This window comes from Tasmannia lanceolata, unplaced genomic scaffold (assembly GCF_043159265.1).
Source record: "Tasmannia lanceolata isolate RefF3 unplaced genomic scaffold, GAP_Taslan_0.1 ptg000002l, whole genome shotgun sequence".
In the NCBI taxonomy this organism is placed as follows: domain Eukaryota; kingdom Viridiplantae; phylum Streptophyta; class Magnoliopsida; order Canellales; family Winteraceae; genus Tasmannia; species Tasmannia lanceolata.
The window spans coordinates 7,430,834-7,453,987 of record NW_027518679.1 but is presented as its reverse complement, the minus strand read 5'-3'; positions in this window follow the sequence as shown (position 1 = coordinate 7,453,987).

The window sequence follows — 23,154 nt, the reverse complement described above, 5'->3', positions numbered from 1 at the left end:
AGAAGACTTGTATTGAAATTCCACTTAGCAACCAAAGAGGGGGTGAATTGGGTGTCTTTAAAAAATTTAAAGATTTTAAAACTTTGCTTGCTCTAGTTTTAGTTTAATTAAAAAGATTAAGAATAAGATTCAAATATAAGAGATGAAGTGCTTACCATAAGAGAAGATAAGAAGAGACAAGAGGCTTGACACAAGGGTTTTTATAGTGGTCCAGTCTTAAACCCAGGACCTACTCTGCTCTTCTCAAGTTTGTCTCCATAAGGATTCTACTAGAATCTTCTTCCAAGGAACTTAAATACGGTGTTCCTTTCGCCAAGTATAATCCGAGCTTCCAAGCTCCAATGGTCTTAACTACGGCACCCTTTGTTGCCAAGTACAATGAACAGATGAAGGTGTAACTTGCTTGCCTCTTAGTAGGCTGATTACATGTAAATAATACTCACTCTCACTCAAAAAAAAGATGAACAAGTAAAAGCCCTAAGGTCTCTCAAGAACAATCTAAAGTCAAGGCACAAGAGAGAAGGAGAGAGTGATTTCCTTGTTAGAATGGAGTACATACCTTCATAAATGCTCAAGGAAGGTTAGGTTAATCATTAAGAGTGTTTCCTAAGGCCCAAGAGTTGATATATATAGAGGAGACAAAGATATGGCCTTTTTAGACTCCCCAACGGTCGTCTTGGAGTTGTCGCTTGGAATTCTGAGATGACCGTTGCACATTTTTTATTTTGCAACAGAAGCTTTCACGGAGTTCTGAGAAAATTCTCGGAATTTCTCGAAAAATCTCGAAATTCCGAGAAGGTTATTTTCAGCAGATTTTCTAGTTTTGGTTGCTGATTTGCTTTGGGCCTTCAGAATTCATTTCTATCTTGGTAAATGGAATGTCATGTGGGTCCAAAGTAGTGGGACACCACCATAATCATTCACTAGACCATTTAAGTTCATTTTAGGTTACTTTTTAACTCTCTTTTGTGCCTTTAACCTAAACAATTCATGATTGACCAAATACAATCTAAATATAGCTTGGTCTTCAATCTTGTTGGCACTTTGGAGAAGCTTTGACTTGTCTTCTATCAACTCCGTTGATGCTTGAGCATAACTTTGGCCTTTGAGTTGATTTCATCCTTGTTGGGCTTGAATTCGATCTTGCCTTTGAATTGTCCTTGTCATGGCTTGAAGATGCTTTGATTTTCCATTGTGCTGTTGATGCCTTTTTCATGTCTTTGATTTCACTTTGAACTTGAATGAATTGATCCTTGATTGTGCAAACTTGAAGGTGCTAATGCTTGGAACACATTCACTTAGACACTGAAGATCATTAGTACATAAAATCATTTTATAACAAATTGGGTTTGTTAATCATCAAAACATATTACTTGGAGTACTTGTTGAACCCTTGGGCTAACAATCTCCCCTTGTTTGATGATGACAAACACAATTTGCCTTAGGGTAGGAGCTCCCCCTTATGAGATGAATAGAATAATTAATGCTCCCTCTAAGAGTTTGATTTGATTACCAATTTAAGCATTAATTTCAATGATGGAAAATGATAGCAAGATTATAGACATGGAGCTTTGCCCCTTCTCAATATATGAATATGGTTATGACTTGGGAGCTCAAATATTTTCCCCCTTTTGTCATAAAAAAGGTGAAACAAAAGGAAAGAACGCATAAGAGAACCAAGTATGCAAATGAAGAGCAATGCAAGAGAGATAAGCTATAGGAGCAAAATGATTAGCACATCACAATGCATTTGAGCTAAGAAGAGAGAACAGTGAACACAAGCTCAAAGCAAACCATAGTTCATATATATATAGTGAAAGTATATACATAGAGTGTACCTATGAGGTGCTTAGCTAGACACCCTCATTTGAGCTTACAAGATATGGTCCAAGTGCATAGAAGGCATACAAGAAAACAAACAACATCATAACGATCCAAACCAACATATATATACAAGCTTAATACAACATATATCCTAGGGCTAGATCACTAGATAGCCTAATCAACATAGAGATGCCCATAACCATCAGAGAATAGAACCCAGCTACTTGTCTGGAGGAGGTGGAGGAGGATAGGAGGAGCTGCCAGGGTGCTGACTCCACTGACCAGAGGAGAGGTACTGGTAAAAGACAGTGAACCGGTCATCAACGTGAGTGGTAAGCATCTGAAATCGAGTAGACATCTCCGTGTCAACAAGGGTAGTAAGCTGCTTAAACTAAGAAGCCATGGATCGCTCAAGGGCCTCCTGCATGCCGATGTGGGACCCGATCCCGCCAGAGGGGCGCAACCCGCCTCTCTTGGTCTTTCGTATCCACGCGAATGGCGTGTGCTTTTGATTATTGATATGAATCATCTTTTCCGTGAACTTAGGATCACTAAAGCAATCCGAATTTCAAGCAAAAGAGAATGACCAGAGTCGCCACCTAGGTAAGGGACCTAAGATCCATAAGTGACACTGCAATGATCTGCGTTCCCAGAAGTCTAGATCCGTTACCTGATTACGTGAATGGAAGGTATGATGGATTACCACCATATGCACCATTCTCGCCCGGTATTCCGGTCTTCAATTCCAAAAGTTAACTCTTAAATTTCTTTTAAAAGGCTCATTTAAACTCTCTTGATGTGCAAGCTACGGGACATACATCCTAGATGATCTAATTTCAATGTGATTCCTAGATGCATCTTTGATTCTCTCAGTTTGGTTTGATTCAATCTATGTGGAAGTTCTCCTAAAATCTAATTTGGGGAAAATCCTAAGTGATTTAATCAATTTATGTTAGTTAATTAAGGGTTTGAAAATGACTAAGAAATAAATAACAACCCTAAAATCCTACTTATGTGTGTGTAGTCGACTTGTGCTTGGAATGCCATCCAAGTTTCCTACATACTCAAGCCTCATTGGGATCAAAGTCGACGTAGTTCGGTGGCCTAAACTAAGGTACATGCCTAACTCATCTAGGACACCGATCTAGACTGGACAGACTATTTTGTAAGTTTATGAGAGAGATTGTAGACCCCGATCTCGAAGAGGCGGCGACGAGGAACGAGTCCCCCGTCGGTCCTTTGGATCTCCACGTGTAGGAGAGCTCAACCAAGGAACTCTCGAAACGGTGCCACCCTTATAGCATAGCACGAGTGGCAATATAAATGAGATACCTCTTGATCCAAAGCCACGGCTCGAAACCAAGACGTACCTAAAATAACTAAGAGTCGCCATCCAGGGAAGTAAGCCCTGGAACCCATAAAATAAATTCTCTGTGCAATGGATAACTAGAAATATATATTGGTCCGTGCTTGATTACGAATGAGGAAGGTCTGAAGAGCACCCCATCTACCCGAGTGCAAGCACTCGGTCTCTTATGCCATTTTTTATTAACTTTGAAGAGTTTTGGGCAAAAATCATGTGAAACGGGAACGAATATCCCCGAGAAAACGTCTACCTATACATGCATGACACAGGGATGGGTAAAAGAAAAATAAAACATCCAAATCCTAAAGAGAATTGATGTCAATGTCACCCAACATTGAATTAAACACTAGAATCCACCGTCTCTAAAAGAGGCAGAAAAGACTAGAGTTTATCCAATATCACATAACCTTGCTATCTATCTCCACACATCACATCTAACATTCATGCCTAAAGAGAGCTAGAACCAGTATCATCTGTCATTAGAATAATCAATAGAATTCACTGTCTCTCAAAGAGGCAAAGAAAACTAGAGTCAATCCAATAACAGATATCCTGTTTTCGGTCTCTATACATCCCATCTAGTCCTAACTCATCATGTCTAATAAAGCAGTAAACAAACACATGCATATCTATAGCTAATGAGATAAACCTGCATAGTGAACAAACGTCAGTAGATAATAATAAGAATAATAATCATCAATAGTAAAGAGCTCAAGCTAAGCATATGATCAGGAGATAATGAACAAGTAAGCAATAAAGAACTATAGCTAAATATGTGAACAAGCAAACTGATATAGACATAAACACTCTACAACGAAGCATCCGAATAATCAAATAAATAAATAACCTCAATCTGAAAGAAAACACACTAGAGAAAATGATAACCACAAACACAAACTCTAAAACCACTAATAACAAACCCTAAGACTCTAAACGTTGTCGCCCGATTCTTCAGATGGTCTGATGTTCATCCAAAGCTGCCTACGTATCCCTGCCTCCACGAGAATCAAGACAATGTAGTTCTTCACGCCTATTTTAAACTATGATGCCTAAGACATCTAGACCACTAAACTAGACTCAATCCTAAAAGACCAGACTGATTTTTAAAGCTTCTTGAACGATATTTAAATTTAAGTGGATTGTGAATTTTAAGACTCACTATATGCCCTAACTAAATGCAAGTTTTTTAACCCTAAGCTAATGTAAATGGTTCCTATATCCTATATGTAACTAGGCTGTATATTCTAGGAAAAATAATGGGCAGACTAACGCATCCTAGTCTAGTCATCAATCACCGGTGTGGATCGCCAACTGACCGGACAGAGACGTTCTAGTTAGGACAAACTCCTAACTCTAACACAAACACACAACAATCAAAACACTCAATCTAAGACAAACTCCTAACTCTAGAGGAAGAGCTTTTTGAAAACAATATTTATCGAGAAAGTTTTGAAATTTTTTTGTATTTTTGAAAGGTTTAAATGGTTTATTTACAAAGTTTGACTGAACTTGGGATAAGGATCCCAAGCTGCCTACGTACCTCGCGTAAGAGGATCAAGCCAACGTAGTTCAGAAACAAACTTTCCTAATACGCTTCTAAAATCTTTTTGTCATTTCAGATATTCCAATATTTTTTATGTTTTTAAAATTTTCAAATGTTTTTTAGTTTCAAATTTATAATGTTTTTGAGTTTTAAAGTTTTTAAGTGTTTTTTGGATTTTTAAATGTTTCAATATTTTTTAGATTTTTAAAATGCTTTAACCCTTTTGATCAAAGGCCAAAGGGAACACACAAAGCAACACCCTAGGGCAAAACCCTTAGGATAAAGGGGAAACCCCAAACAAACAAACTCACTAAAACTGAAATGATTCCAAAACGAGTAAACTAGTGTCTTACTAAGAAAGTTAAAATCCCAAATAGGTAAGTTCTAATAAGACTGACATAATTTCTAATAAAGGGGAATGACGAAAACACTAAAGGACAAACTAATAGTCTATAACATAGACTCCTAAACAAACAAGACTAAAAAATGGTATAAGTAAATCAAAATATGACTAACACTCTATGAGGGAGTGCAAATAAGTCAAAGACTCTCTAATAACACTACCAAAATGGGGGCAAATAAGTCAAAGACTCTATAATAAACACAGGAGAGATAAACAAGGGTGCTAGTGAGACTGGCCAAGTCTCCTAGACACAAAGACCGGCTCCAAGTATCCCTATCATTGCCCTTACAATGATAAATAGGGATAAGACAACTAAGCTAAATAGGGGGTACAACTTATGAGTGGCTCTATAAATGAGGCAGGGCATGCCTCCTATAGCTGACTCTCTAACATGACTAAGGCGATCTCCCAAAGGGTGTAGGTTTCAATCGACAAGTCATGTCTTCAAAGAAGAACCACCTTAATGAGATAGAGTGTGTCTCCTAGTGGGGGCTCTAGATGGTTCTTTCATTGCCCTTGCAATGAGAAAAAAACTAATAATTAAGGGTGTTTAAAAGATTGGAAAGTCTCCTAAAAGAGAAGGGAAAATGCTATTGGGACTTGGGCAAGTCCCATAAATGATGGGCTTGGGTTGACACCTTCATCGCCCTTGTAATGAAGAAGGGATGGACACATCAATGTGACCTAGCTAGTCTAAAAAAGGCAAGAAGAGAATGATGTACTCTAAAATCTATTAAGGTATAAGTAAACGGAGGCCAAAGAAATCTTGAAAAAAACTCACATTTTACTGAGCCAAATCAAAATCCAATTATTTAAATCTATCTCACTAAGAGAATTGTCCAAACTATAATGATTAAAGTAAACAATAAAATCTATTCAAAGAACCCAATAGGCATTTCATGCATACCCAAATAGTGTAGGAATTAAATGACAATGTATGAGGAAATACCAATTTCCAACTGAAAAAGAAAAAAAAGCTGGATACAGATGAATAATAGTAAGTAAATGGGCCATAACAAAAAGGATGAAATTAATACTCTTAATATTCTTATCTCATATTCTTAGCATTTCCTTGCAAGCAACAGATAACTAACAATTTAATTAAAAAAAATAACACTCATATTCTATTACTTAAACCAACACGCGAACTTGTTAAACCCACAAATAAAACCAATACAAACAGACCCAACATTTGCTATCAGTAAAACCCACAAATAACTTTAGCACCATAACTCATACCATATTTCGTAAGTCAACCAAAGACAAACAATTTTAATATGCTACTGATTATGATTAACGTAGGATGTGCAAATTCAGTTCCATTACTTTATATTATACAGTTTAGATAGATGGATTTCATGCTCTTATTTAACTACCTACATTTGATTACAAAAATGCATGTTTTAAGCATTCATTATTTCATAGCAATGTAAAAGTCAAAGTGATGTCATGTTATGATGGAAATATGCTTAAACTCATGTCATTAGTTAAACTATCATTAATGCATATTAATTCATAACCAGTTACGACACATCATTCTGAAGTTTCATTCAAAACAAATTTTACCTTGTGATAAATACTTTTATCATAATAGATAACACAAGATTTGATTTTGGGGCAAGCATTTTTGACATAACAGATACCTTAGTCTTTTTTTTTACTTTGAAATGACTCCCAAAAGGCAAAATGATTCCCATAAATCTTCACTGACCAAGTTAAGGAAAAAAAACAATTAAATTTCATGCAATTATCATGATATATCTACATTATTCACAGAATAGGTGATTCTAAAATCAAATCCAAAACAAATGGCAATGTGAATTGCTAAAAAAAATGTTCAAGATACAACTTCATTAACTATCTCATATAACTTCCATTTTATCTTAGCTATTTTATCTTAGCTATTTTCTTAACACATCAATCATTTTACCCTTCATTATCTTATGATCCCAACGAATACACTTTCTCATTACAAGACATCAAGTGTCACACTATCTAACCTGATTTGAACATTTTTACTTACCTATCAAATATTTACACAAGTTATAAAAAATTATTTCAGCCATTCAAACAATAAGGTCTGTTAATCAGTGAATCCCATTACTATATCAGCTAAAAAAATAATAATAAGATGGAGAACCACCACTCTCCCAAAACATGAACCGCAATGTAGAGATGATTCATACAATGAGTAAAGAAAAAAATGAGACTATTCAACTTAATTGCACTTCCAGCAGGCATAGAGCAAATCTTACAGGTACACAAATTGTAGGATGAATTATAATTTGAGCAGAACTTGATGCAAAACAAGTCTGGGCGTACAAAACTACTTTTCTGAATAGACCTATCATCTTGACTTCTAATATCAAAAATTTTGGATACAGACAAACCTATATTATCAATAAATAATATCAGACATTAAGAGTGTAAACAAAGGGGATTTTATGTCCAGTCATCTTTAAAAGAAACTTTCCAGCCCAAAAACTTGAGATTAGATGGTGAAAGTTCATTGGAGAGCAAGAACTCTACAGACCAATCCAGTGCAAATATCAAAATAACACAGTAAAACACTACGCAAAGCATTACACATCATCATTTCATTACATTAGCTTTGATTCTAACAAAAATCTATTTTGTCTCTCTTTTTTTATTTAGGTCTCATACAGAACAATCAAATCATCATACAAAGGATGTTCTCAAAGTTCATACTTCATACACATATTACTGTGTAATTAGAATTAATGCACTGGAAGAAATAACCTTGACAAACCAAGTCTATCATGAACAGCCCAAAATATAACCACATATAACCACGGCTTATGGAAATAAATCAAAATTAGTATTAACTATTTAACCCCTATTAACAATAGATAGAAAGCTAGTTATTCACAGCCCCTTAAAATATGGAATATTAACCTTTACAGCTTTTGGGTATCGAATTTAGCCTGTCTATGGTTCAGAACACTTCACTTGAAATAGTCTATATGTCAAAACCAATATGAGACTTATTTTCCTTACCTTTTATCTATCAACAATAGAAAATACTAAATCAAAACAACACTACATGAGGGATCAAATTTCATCATTCAAAGACACATGCTGAATCTGAACATTCTAGTCTGACTTCTTTTCTTTTTCACCTAGCATGTACTCTTAAACATACACACTCACACACACATACACATATACTCATAGATATACACACATATACATGCATTCACACACACACACACACACACACACACACACACACACTCTCATACACATATACACACACTCACACATATACACACACTCTCACACACATATAAACACACTCATATATACAAAGACACTCTCGCACAAGTATACACACACACCTACACACAACACAAGCTCACACTCACAAGCACACACATATACACTCATATACATACGCATACACTCACATACACACAAATACACATGTACATATCACGCATACACTCACATACACACATATACACATGTACACACTTACATACACACACGCAGCCACACATACACACACTCACTCATATTTACACTGTCAGACACATTCACATGCATTCACAAACACACATACACACTTCACAACCACACACATACACACACACACACTCATCCACTCACACAAGCACATCAAAATAATAGGTTGCTATGTAACCTTACCAGGTTTTATCAACAAGAGAAGGGTCAACTATAGACATTACCATAATTCCACAACAGAGGAGGAGCTGCTGTGGTCATTATCACAACACTGTCTAGCTTAGTTAAACTAAATCAAACTTTTCAGGCATAACTTAATAAAAAGTTAACTGTTAGTGGAAATACAGAGTAGACTTGAGTCCAAATCAAGCACGAGGTCAGCTATCACTAAAAAGGGAAATCCAAACCAAGAACCTGATTCCAGTATTAAATGAATTACAAACATTAAGCAGATCAACCTAACTCACGAAATTTGACACGAATGCAAATTGCATCAGGCAATGACCCAATAGTTTTTGTTCAGACATATACTATAAAACACAATGAACTGAAGACCTATGGCTTCATCACAGATATATCCTAATGATAATTACTAATATGATCAGAAAATAAAAAAAATTACAACTATTTTTACACAAAAATAATATTCACATCTCGTATTAAACTATCAACAACCAATTTTCATAAAAAATGCAATAAGGAATAGAGTGCATACTAAAGTAACAGAATTCGAAGTGAAGAACATCATACACACACAAAACATGCCATATGATATCATCAAACATTATGCTATAGAGCTTTTTGAATCATGAAATATACTCACATATACTCATAAAGACGACAGAGGGAAAAAGTTTGTGTGCCTACCTCGAGCTTCTTTTCTTCACGAATTCCGAAATTAGAACCTTATTTTGCTTCTCAAGCAGATGTGGAACTTTTGAATCTAAATCTGATTTTCCTTTCTAAAATTCAGATTTGCTTGAAACCAGTAACAGAGTAATATTCCTCAAATTATCAGCCAAATATAGAGATCAACAAGTAAATCTAAGATTTAATAGCTAAATTTACGATCTAGAATCCAAGGAAAGGTCAGATCTGTAGTCTTTACAAATGGATCTATGGTATTTAATCTAGAATCTAGGGTTTGGAACTGAAATTAGTTTGATGTAGTAAGAAAATGAACTAATGAGACAATAAGAGGAAGATACGATAAAGAGCAGCTTGCCGGCAACAAAAGATTGTCGGAATCTGGCCGGAGAAGATGACTCTTGTAGAAGATTATAAGGGAAATATCACTGAAAGTTAGCCGGAATCCGATCGAATCGCCGGAGAAGAAAGGTAAAAGAGGTTAGGGTTTCAAACTTTGGGATTTTTGCTCTCAGCTCTCTCTGGAATTTGTTCAGACGGAAATGAATAGTACCCCTTTTTTTTCACGGACTTTTATACCAAAGATGAATTACCAATATCGGCACCTTCAAAATTGATAGGCGCGCCAAATTTTGATGGGCGCGCCAAATGGGTTTGGTCTCAAACGGGATAATTCATCACCCCTTTTACCCCTTTTACCAACATTATATATATAGAATGATATATTTACCCCCCAAATCTCACCTGGACAGCCCTCCTTTTGACATATTCTAACTTGTTTTTGGTTAAAGATGGGTGGTCCTCAGAAAATGTTTAGTGAAAATTTAAAGAATAAATTTAAGCCCTTTAAGTTGTCTGGAGACAACCCTCTGCTACAAAATACACTAACTAGACCACCTCCCGAACTAGATAAATCACTCCCCTTATTCTTACACTATACGCACACTATACTACCTACTACACTCACTGGTGAGGCAAACCTTCACGGATTTTGACAAAATTTTGTGGAGACCTACATGAGACCCTAACCTACCTTGAGGACAAATTTGGGACACTGGATCACTAGTTTAATAAGGTTTTTAATCAAAACAAGGTATAAAAGGGTTCGATCAAAATGGGGTGTCTAGAGCGATTAATTAGTTCAAGTTGATTACTTTCTATTAATTTAGGACTCCATCTAAGATGCTATTAATCTAAGATGCTATACGATCCTATCTAAATGCAAGACACTCCATAGACTAATGTAAGTGGGTCCTACATCCTAGGTTAACTAGGCCTGTCCTATATGGAAAAGGGGTTAACTATCCGAATTTATGGCTCAATTGCTAATAATAGCAACCGGCCGTGATGAGGCTAACTGGACTCCTAACTATAGGACTCCCTAAGACTTAGAACCTAACGTGATCTAAGTGTTCCTAAAGGGGGCTCTAAAGGCTCATATGAGGTGGGACCGGGATCCAACGGTTCTAAAGTTGATTTGAATTTGAGTTTTCCCAACCCAAGTTATAAAATTGGTGATTTTTATCTTTCAAAGGGTTCCTATCACCTAGAAATCAAGGTATTCTATGGCTCTAAGGGTAACTTCACCTAGACTAGGATTTTGACCAATTTAGCAAGTTGTGAAGATTTTTAGTGAGTTTTAACAATTTGTATCTAAGAAACATGAGGATTATGATATTTGTAGAATTTTGTAATGTTATGAATTTGTTTATGATTTTACTAATTTTATGTGATTTTTTATAATTTTTACAAATTTCAGCAATTTGTTAGAGTTCCAAAGTAACCTATAGACAAAATCATCCAAATCGATCCAAATTAGTAATGAAACATGTTAATAATAATATCAAATCACAGTAGAAATTTCACACATTATTTCTAGAATTTACTATTTTTATCAGATTTATTTATGTTCTGGCCGATTCAAATAAAAATCACTAAAAATATTATATCATGCACAAAAAATTTGAAAAAATTCATAATATGATTCTTCTGGTCCAATCCATCTTAGTATAGAATTTCAGTATCCGAAGAGTTCATTTGGTAACATCTCTTTTACACATGTGAAAAATAATTAATTTTCATTAAAAAAACCAGTAAAAATAATAAATAAACACAAAATCGTTTCAATATTTTTGTATGATTTTCAAATATCAAAATACTACTGAGAATAAAATTTTCTCAAATTTTGAATTATTTTGGCATGTAAACGAATTTTTATTCGACAAATATCCTTTTTGTAGGTATTTTTTAAACAAACTTTTAAATTATCATGATGGAAGAATTTTACGAAATTTTTTAGATTTATAATGTTCTTTTAACTCAATTAAAACTCAAAAAATATAACCTTAGAAAAAACCCTTGGTTTTGAACTAGTTGCTTTGAAAATCAACTCAAAGATCAATTGAAATCCTAATTCGTTGAACATCCTATTTTCTACTTGTAAAACGGTTTTTCTTCTGTCAAAATCAGTAATAATATAATTGGCTCATCATAAATCATATTATGATCGTGCAAGACAATATCTCATGAATTCTCTACAAAAAACCATGGAAAAATAAGAAAAAAACACCCCTAAACATGTTACTAGTTCTACTCTAAAAAGGATAGAAGAACTAACTTTTGATCGCAAATCCGAAGTCTCTAAGGCTTGTAATCCGAGATATATTCTTTGACATGCCTTTTGATAAGCAAAAGAAAACCCAAATTTGGCAAAGAGATGAGCCGCTTTGAATAGTAATCGAAAAGAGATGAAAGAGATGTGCTTGCTCCACTTGAATTCAAAGAAATATGGTGAACTCTTCCATACAAAGAGGAACAAATTTTTTTATGGGAGAAAGGCTGGACGAAAATCCAAGAGTCCCTAAAAGGTTGGTTTGATCTCCTTTTGTAAAGAAAGTTAGGGTAAAAAACAAGAATGGCAATTTCTCATGTGAGAGTTGTCATTCTAGCTTTCTCTCCAATTTTCTCTATTGAGTTGCTTTTCCTTTTGTTTTCTAATTGTAATTGTTTCCAAATTTCATACAAAAGCCATCTTAATGACCAAGGCATTCTATTTTGCATTTCTAAATATTGTAGCTTCCAAAAAAAAAAAAAAACAATGCAAGATATCATGGTGATTCTCGTCCAAAAAGCATTGCCCAAGTTTAAAGCTCATTTTTTTCCTATTTAACGGAAGAATCATGAAAAGTTGTAAACTACAACGTTGTAACCCTTTGAAAGATCTGTCCAACGCATATTTACACTTTAAACTTGGCCAATCGGTTAAAGAGTTATGATAATTTTAGTGGGCTAGAATTCCCGTTCAAATGACACTCCCTGATTTTAAAGCTCATTTTTTACTTATTTCGTGGAAGAATCACAAAAAGTTATAAACTAGAAAATTATAGCCCTTCTCGAGATGTTTCAACAAGTACAAGTACGAATTTTTTAGACTAGTGGTTATAAAGTTATGGTCGTTTTAGTGATCTAATCATATTAGCCCTTTCTCTTTCTCATCTTTTATGAAATCCAACCCATTCCAAAGAGTAATTCGAAATTTATAATGTTGGGCCCACACCATGTGATGCACATGGTGGGTCCTACACGTATGGCCTAACCTCATTCACCCCTTGAAAAAATTATTTTTGCTCAAAATGACCTCGTTTGATCAACACATATCAAAAAGTGACCAAAATGCCCTCGAACCGGAATACCCATTTAAGGGTGAAGTTAAAAATAGCAAGTATGCGAGGGAAACTTCAAAAATAGAAAGTAATAAAGTTCACTTAAGATGATAGATAACATCAAACAAGACCATTTAGAATTCCCTGAAAATGCCCAAAATGCCTTTAGAACACAAAATTTTCAAGAAAGATAGAAACCCTGAGAAATTCTAAAAATAACAGGTTTTCCAAAATACTTGAAATCAATTCAGACAAACTTTCGAGATAATCTGGGACACATAGGAAATGGCCAAAATACCCATAAGATGTAGAAAATGATAAAACTGGGGAAAACCCTGAGAAATTCTAAAAATAGCAGGTTTTCACACTTGATTGAAAACATAAGATACCATCAACTGGCTAAAGACATTTGGGATTGCGAACCAACATTAAAACACTTAAAATGAGATGAAATTCTCCCTAAAATGCGAGAATACTTAACCTAATGCAGAAGACTGAGTTGAGATTTAACAGACCAACCAAACCTTTCGCTTTTTAAGGCGTAGCCAAATGGGGGTGTCTACAGCTGGCCAAGTCCTATCGGGTGCAGGCCTGAGATATGCCCTGAGATGCCTGTGGTGTCTCAGGGGCCTGAGTTTCCTGATCCTCTACTTCTTCTTCACCTTCAAATTCTTCGTCATCAGAGGCCACTTCAACAACTGCTTGATCAAGTTTCATGCGCCGGAATGTGCGATCATCAAATGGAGCAATGGGAGTGTCGGTCGCCTCACCATCCAGAGAGACACCAAAGTGCTAGAATATGCGGGTAAGGAGCATGCCATATGGCAATGAAAACCGGTATCGGCTAAGGGTCTGGAACATGTAGCGGGAGATGATGTATGGTAGACAAATCTTGCGACGCTCAAGGATGCAATAGATAATATAGGCCTCCAAGAGCCTTAGAGCATCGGTCATTCCACCGCGAGGGGTGAAGTTGCTGAACATAAAGTTGTGAAGCATTTTGGCAACGGGAAGGAGGTTGGGGCCTTCACGTACATGTTGGGGTCATAATCCCTGGTAATCCTGCCATATATGGTGTCGTGATCAAGAGCCTTGATGGAATCTATCCTGTTCTCAGGCCAAAAGTATTGTTCAGGGCCTTCACAACTAATTTCAAGAATCGCACCAAGTTGATGATAATTGATTTTAATTGATGTTTTCTTGACACGAGACTCAATGTGGAAGTAAGAAGGGGTGATAATGAGATTAGCATAAAAGGGACGTACCAATCTAGGGTATGCAAGCTCATGGATATAAAGAAATTGTGTCCATCTAGGGCATCAAAACAAGCTTGAAGATCGAAGTTTTGAAGAATGTCGGGCTCGATGTATCGACCGGTGAGGATGCCATGATTTTCCATCTCCGGCCATAGCTCCTTGGCTTGTTTGCTAGAGAAGTATGAAGAGGGGAGAACCTCCGGTTATGGAGCCGGAGCCTTGGCCTTCTTAGTCCTCTCCCGTGAAGGTCCTTCATAGTCTTGGCCTTGGGAGGAACCTCCAAGGTTGAGATTTTTTGTTCTAGGCGTGGTGTGGAAACTAGGGTTTTAGGGTTTAAAGAGAAATGGAAGAATTTGGGAAGAAAATAGAGATTTGGAGCTCTAGATGGAAAAATGGAGAAGGAAATGGAGAATATGGAAGAAGAATGGGTTCTAATGGAAGAAAAAGAGCAAAAACAGTAAGAGTGGGGAGAAAAAGAAGAGAAAATCATAAGAAAGTTGGGGTTTTAATCAAAGAGCACGAATTTTTTGGGTTTTCATGGAGAAAAGAGGGTTTTGAGGATAGATGGAGGTAGATTACGGTGGGATTGGTGTGGGTTTGGATGGAAAAAGGGTTAATGGAGGTAGGGTTTGTAGAAGGTTGTGAGAGAGAAGGAGAAGAAAGAAACAGATAAGAAAAAGAAAAGAGAAAACGAGTCGGATCCAGGGCCTTAAACGCGCCTGGATCGAATCTCGGAGTTCTGAGAAAATTTCTCAGATTTCCGAGATTATTTTTTTTACTTCTGTTCGATTTCTCGGAGTTCCGAGAAATGTCTCGGAATTCCCAGACCTTTTTTTTTTAAAATGAATGTTTGCAATGTTATGGTCATTTCATAGCCATATATCACCAATATAAAAAAATATATTTTAACAACCATATTCAAAACATGAGTCTCACATATGACTTAACTATGGTTTAGTTGATGGCACATGGGTAAAAGATTAGGGGTCTTAATTAGAGTGATGGTACCGACACCCCCTTTGAACAAAGTGGGCTATGGGCACGAATTGAGTGAGTTTTAAATTTAAGGTTTGATCATCTAGAACCATGTAGTCACTATCAAAACAATGGTGATAAAGATACATATATATATATATATATATATATATATATATATATATATATACATACATAGAGAGAACATTATTACCTTCTCATGCATTGTTTTCAAACTCTTTTTCTTGATCTAAACTCCAAATGTTGAGTCCACTCCTAATGTCACAGAATCTATCCTCATTTAGGGGTTTGGTGAAGATATCCGTCAACTGATCATTTGTGTGGATATACTTAATGGATATATCCCCTTTTGAGAATGATCTCTTAGAAAATGATGCCTTACCTCTATGTGCTTGGTTCTAGAATGTTGAATTGGATTCTTTGTCAAGTTGATTACACTTGTGTTATCACAATGGATTAGAACATTACTAAATTCAAGATTGTAATCCATGAGAGTGTTCTTCATCCATAGAATTTGTGCACAACAAGCTCCAGCCGCAATGTATCCAGCTTCGGTAGTAGATAGGGAGACAGAGTTTTGCTTCTTGCCAAACCAAGACACAAGAGACCTACCTAGAAATTGACATGTGCCACTTATGCTTTTTCTATCTATCCTACATCCGGCAAAGTCGGCATCCAAATACCCTACTAGGTTGAATTCATTAGATCTTTCATACCACAAACCTAGAGATGGAGTTCCTTTGAGATACTTGAATATCCTCTTAACCACACTCAAATGGGACTCTTTTGGAGCCGATTAGAATTTAGCACAAATACACACACTAAACATTATATCCGGCCTACTAGCGGTCAAATATAATAGGCTACCTATCATTCCTCTAAATTTCTTTTCATTAACCGGTTTTCCAATGTCATCCTTTTCTAATTTGGTGGAAGAGCTCATTGGAGTTGGCTTGATTTGAGAGGTATCCATTCCAAATTTCTTTAGGAGTTCCCTAGTGTATTTCTCTTGATTGATGAATATTCCATTCTTATATTGTTTGATTTCAAGTACCGGGAAATAGGTAAGCTCTCCCATCATACACATCTCAAACTCTTTTTGCATGGATTGAGCAAATTCTTCACCCATCTTATCATTAGTACCGCCAAATATGGTATCATCTACATATATTTTAACAATAAGCATTTCTTTTTCTTGTCTTTTAATGAACAAGGTCTTGTCAACCTTATCCATTTGAAAGCCACTCTCTAATAGGAAGGAGCTAAGCCTTTCATACCAAGCTCTAGGAGCTTGCTTTAGACCATATAAGGCTTTATCCAACCTATAGACATGATTAGGGTATTTGGAATCTTCAAAACCGGGAGGTTGTTCAACATAAACTTCCTCCATGATATACCCATTAAGAAATACGCTCTTTACATCCATTTGATATAACTTGAAGTTCTTATAGCATGCAAATACGAGAAGCATCCTTATAGCTTCCAATCTAGCAACCGGAGCAAAGATCTCATTATAATTGATGCCTTTCTCTTTGTTGTAAGCTTGGGCTACTAATCTAGCTTTGTTTCTTTGAATATCTCCATGATCATCGAGTTTGTTTCTAAACACCCATTTAGTTCCAATAACTGGGGATCACTAGGCCTAGGAACTAAACTCCACACTTTGTTTCTTTCAAATTGGTTTAGTTCCTCTTGCATAACAACCATCTAAAACTCATCCTTCTCGGCTTCTTTTATGGACTTGGGTTCTATTTGGGAGATAAATGCCATGTTGGCATAAACATTCCTATAATGAGATCTTGTCTTGACTCCTTGAGAGGTTTCATATATGATTTGAGTGGAAGGATGACTAGACATGATTCTACTATGTTTAGGGGGACCTTCTATATAAAGATTTTCTAAGGGTTGAACAAGAGTATCTACTTGACTAGGAGGCATTAGAAGATTGGCATCTTCATCATCTTCATCAATTACTTTTGGAGGTTCAAATGATTCATCAAACTTAACATGCACAGACTCTTGAACAATTTGAGTTCTTTTGTTACAAACCCTATAAGCCTTGCTATGAGTTGAATAACTTAAGAAGATACCTTCATAGGATTTTGAATCAAACTTGTGCAAAGTATCTTTCATGTTTAAAATAAAATATTTACATCCAAACACTTTGAAATAGCTAATTTTAGCGGGTGTTCCACTTCATAGTTCATATGGTGTTTTGTTAAGGTGAAGTCTAATGAACACTTTATTTAGAATATAGCAAGCCGTGTGAACGGCTTCCGCCCAAAAATTTCTTGGTACATTGTGCTCATTCAACATTGTTCTAGCCATTTCAATAAGTGATCTATTTTTTCTTTCAACTAGCCCATGTTGTTGAGGTGTTCTTGGAGCCGAGAAATTGTGTTTGATTCCATTTTCATTACAAATTGTTTCAAACTCAATGTTCTCAAACTCAGTTCCATGATCACTTCTTATTTCATTTATGAAAACCCCTTGTTCATTTTGAATTCTTTTACACAAGTTGACAAACTTTTTGAAGGTTTCATCTTTACTAGCTAAAAACAACACTCACGTAAATCTAGAGTAATCATCACCAATCACATACACAAATTTACTTCATCCTCTACTATGAAGGAGTTGTAGTGGACAAGATGTAGATATTACACTTATAGGTTTGAAAGTCTTTAGTATGTTTTCCATGCAAGCAAGCACTACAAACTTTAACTTTGACATACTTGAGCTTAGGTAGCTCTCACTAAGTTCTTAGATGGTAATCTTGAGATCAAATCCATATAAGCATGACCAAGTCATCTATGCCATAGCCAAGGGTTATCTTCTATGGCGGAGAGACATTAGAAGTTTTGATTCTCAAGATCCTCTAAGGCCAATGAGTACATATTATCATCTCTATATGCAATGAATTCTACCTCATTGTTCTTAGCATTCAAAATTTTACATCTATCTTTTTCAAAAAGTACTTTATGACCAAGATCATATAATTGACTAATGCTAATCAAGTTAAAAGAAAGACCATCAACAAGCAAAACATGTTCTACTTTAATATCTCTAATTTTAATGGTACCTTTACCAATGATTTTGCTTCTTGTGTCGTCTCCAAATGTGACATTTCCTTGGTGGCTCATGATAACGAAGGCGAACTTGGTTACGTCTCCCGTCATATGCCCTGAGCAACCACTATCCAAGAACCATTTGTCTTTTGATGGCTTGCCTTTTAAGCATACCTACAAGAATAAAAACTCATGTTGAGGCTTTAGGTAACCACTTTTTCTTGCGTCCTTCAAGGTTAGCAACATCATCAAGTTCATCTTTTCTAACCCAAATAAACTTAGATGCTTTTGATTTCTTAACATTGCATGCAAATCTTAAATGCCCTACTCTACCACAATAGTGACGAGTAGGTGCAAAAGAACTAGAACTAGCATGCATCTAAGAGGAATGCTCTACAAATTTATTCTTGAAAGAAGCTTCTCCTTTAGAAAATGGTTGGTATCCAAGACCAACTTTTTCTAGAGAAACAAGCTTGTTTTCAAGGATTTCATCCAACTTGTTCTTTCCACAAGAAATTTTTTTGAAAGATAAGTTCAATTCCTTGTATTTCAAATCAAGTTTTTCATTTTTCTCTTTCAAGTCCTTGTTTTCTAAAATCAACTAATCAATTTCTTCATTCAAAGCATTGTTTTCCAAAATCAATTTTTCAGTTGCATTGGTTTGCAAATCAAGTTCCTTTTTCAAGAAACCAAAATCTCTAGTTATATCTTGCAAGGATTTCTTCATGGTTTTGTTTTTGGCAATTTGCAAATCCAAGTTATCATGAAGTTTTTCACAAGCAACAATCAATTTATTATTTGAAAATTCATGAGTTATATCATCAAGATCATTTACCTAGGAAATGGAGATGTCATTTGTCACCTCTGCTAGTCCCATGAAGCAAAGGTCATCTTCATCTTTTCCATTTGACTCATTTCCGTATGAAGCACTCCCTTCATCCCAAGCCGCAGCACACAAAGCCTTCTTGCCATTTCTTCTATTTTTCTTGTTTTTGTCATCATTCTTGTTGAGTGGGCAATTTGGCCATATGTGTCCAACCTTCTTGCAATTGTAGCATCTCATCTCCTCTTTGCTTGAAGGTTGATTTCTTCCTTGGCTAGAGTTGCCTCATTTCTTGTATTTGAGAAATTTCTTGAATTTCTTGGTGAAGAGAACAAGATCATCATCTTGTATGTCCTCTTCACTCTTTTCTTCGCTCTCAACTCTTGCTTTGAAAGCTATCCCTTTCTTTTTAGTATCTTCTTTTTGTTTGTTTAAAGTTTCACTTCCTTTTAAAACCATTTCAAAAGTTATCAATGATCCTATCTAGTCTTCTAAGCCTATTTTTGATAAATCTTTTGCTTCTTCAATGATGGTGACCTTAGGATCCCAATCTTTAGGTAGTGACCTAAGTATTTTAGTAACTAATTCTTTGTTGGACATTTGTTTACCTAAGGATTTCAAACCATTGGTTATATTTGTGAACCTAGTGTGCATTTCAGCAATGGTTTCATTAGGGTGCATCATGAAGAGTTCTTACTCTCTAAAGAGAAGATTCATCTTGGACTCTTTGACTTGATTTGTCCCTTCATGAGCTACTTCTAGCATATCCCAAATCTCCTTAGCGGTTTGAAGAGTAGAAACCCGGTTGAACTCTTCGGGAGATAAGGCACAAATCAAGGCATTCATGGTTTTAGCATTGATGGTGGATTCTTTCTTTTCATCATCATCCCATAAGTCCATATCAATGCTAGGTTCTTTATATCCATTTTGAATGCTTCTCCATACATCAAAATTTAAGAATTTTAAAAACACTCTCATCCTAGCTTTCCAATAGGGATAATTTGAGCCATTGAAGAAGGGAAGTCTAGTAGTGGATTGGCCCTCACTACTTTGAGAAAATGTTGCCATTTGGTTCTTTCCTTGTAGGTTTTCAAGAGAAATCCTATGTAAGAGTCTAAGCTCTGATATCAAGTGAAATTCCACTTGGCAACCCAAGAGGGGGGTGAATTGGGTGTTTCTAAAAAAATTAAGAATTTTAAAACTTGCTTGCACTAGTTTTAGTTTAATTAAAAAGATTAAAAATAAGATTCAAATACAAGAGATGGAGTGCTTACCACAAGAGAAGATAAGAAGAGACAAGAGGCTTGACACAAGGATTTTTATAGTGGTTCGGTCTTAAACCCAAGACCTACTCCACTCTTCTCAAGTTTGTCTCCTTGAAGATTCCACTAGAATCTTCTTCCAAGGAACTTAAATACAGCGTTCCTTTCGCCAAGTACAATTCGAGCTTTCAAGCTCCAAGGGTCTTAACTACGGCACCCTTTGTTGCGAAGTACAATGAAGAGATGAAGGTGTAGCTTTCTTACCTCTTAGTAGGCTGATTACATGTAAATAACACTCACTCTCACTTATGAAAAAGATGAACAAGTAAAAGCCTTAAGGTCTCTCAAGAACAATATAAAGTCAAGGCACAAGAGAGAAGGGGAGAGTGATTTCCTTGTTAGAATGGAGTAAATACCTTTATAAATGCTCAAGGAAGGTTAGGTTAATCATTAAGAGTGTTTCCTAAGGCCCAAGAGTTGATATATATATATATATATATATAGAGAGAGAGAAAACGGTTCCTACACATATGTGTAGAGAGTTCTCTACACACTAGCTTAAAATACAGTGGGGATCCACATTGTTTGGGTGATCCAAGCCATCCATTTTAAAGACCCTCACATAGATAGGGTGTCTACAAAAAATCAGATCCATAGGATCATCCCAACCCTACAATTTGTGGAGGTAAAATGGATGTCTTTAAACCTTCACAAATTAGTCCATTTTTTGCCTCCACAGTTCGAATGGTTAGGATGATCCTATGGATCTGATTTTTTGTGGACACCCTATCTATGTGAGGGCCTTAAAAATGAATGGTTTTGATCACCCAAATAATGTGGCCCCCACTGTATTTTAAGCTAGTGTGTAGATAACTTATCTACACATGTGTGTAGGAACCGTTTTCTCATATATATATATATATATATATATATATATATATATATATATATATATATATATATAGGGGAGACAAAGATACGGCCGTTTTAGACTCCCCAATGATCGTCTCAGAGTTGTCGCTCGGAATTCCGAGATGACCGTTGCACATTTTTTATTTTGCAACAGAAGGTTTCTCGGAGTTCCGAGAAAATTGCTCGAAATTCTGAGAAAAATCTCAGAATTCCGAGAAGGCTATTTTCAACAGATTTTCTAGTTTTGGTTGTTGATTTGCTTTGGGCCTTCAGAATTCATTTCTATTTTGTTAAATGGAATGTCATGTGGGTCAAAGTAGTGGGACACCACCATGATCATTCACTAGACCATTGAAGTTCATTTTAGGTTACTTTTTAACTCTCTTTTGTGCCTTTAACCTAGACAATTCATGATTGACCAAATAAAATCCAAATATAGCTTGGTCTTCAATCTTGTTGGCACTTTGGAGAAGCTTTGACTTGTCTTCTATCAACTCCGTTGATGCTTGAGCATAGCTTTGGCCTTTGAGTTGATTTCATCCTTGTTGGGCTTGAATTTGATCTTGCCTTTGAATTGTCCTTGTCATGCCTTGAAGATGCTTTGATTTTTCATTGTGCTGTTGATGCCTTTTTCATGTCTTTGATTTCACTTTGAGCTTGAATGAATTGATCCCTGATTGTGCAAACTTGAAGGTGCTAATGCTTGGAACACATTCACTTAGACACTGAAGATCATTAGTACATAAAATCATTTTATAACAAATTGGGTTTGTTAATCATCAAACATATTACTTGGAGTACTTGTTGAACCCTTGGGCTAATATGTATTCTCCTCCATTTCTGTCCTCAGACACTTCACCTTTTTGCCAGTTTGCTTCTCAATCATGGTTTTCCATTGCTTGAATGTAGAAAACACCATAGATTTCCTCCGTAGAAAGTAAACCCATACTTTTTAGAGTAATCATCAACAAACGCCACAAAATAGAGAGCATCGTCCTTTGAAGCAACTGGGGCTGGTCCCCACACATCTGAGTGCACATAGTCTAATTTGCCCTTGCTTCGATGAATTGAAGTTTTAAAACTCACCCATTGCTTTCCGAATACGCAATGCACACAGAAGTCTAACTTGCAACTTTTAACACCCTTGAGTAGATTCCTTTTACTGAGCTCTCTCAAACCTTGCTGACTCATATGCCTCAACCGCATATGCCAAAGTTGTGTCAAATCAGTCACGCCATCTTCTTCTATAGAAACGACTGTTCCACCTACCACTGTATTTCCAACTCATATAAATGATTTTTGACCATCTTTGCCTTCATGACCATAAGAGAACCTGAAATCCAAGTAGTGACTTGGTTTGGCAACCTAGAGGGGGGGTGAATAGGATGTTTATAAAATCATTACCTTTTAAAAACTTTTCCTAAGATTTCACCCAAGACTTATCCCTTGTTTAATTAAGTTTAAAATAGTTGAACTTAAACAATATTACAAATTAATATAAGTTCAAAACCCTTGTTGATTAGCAAACTTAATTAGGTAATTTTAATAGCCTAGATAGCAAGGTTAAGATATTTAGGTTGATTATCAATGCTAACTACTCACTCAATTCTAAGCACAAATAATCAAATAAGAGAGTGAGAGGGAGTGAGAGAAATACCAATCACACAAGTGACACAAAGATTTATAGTG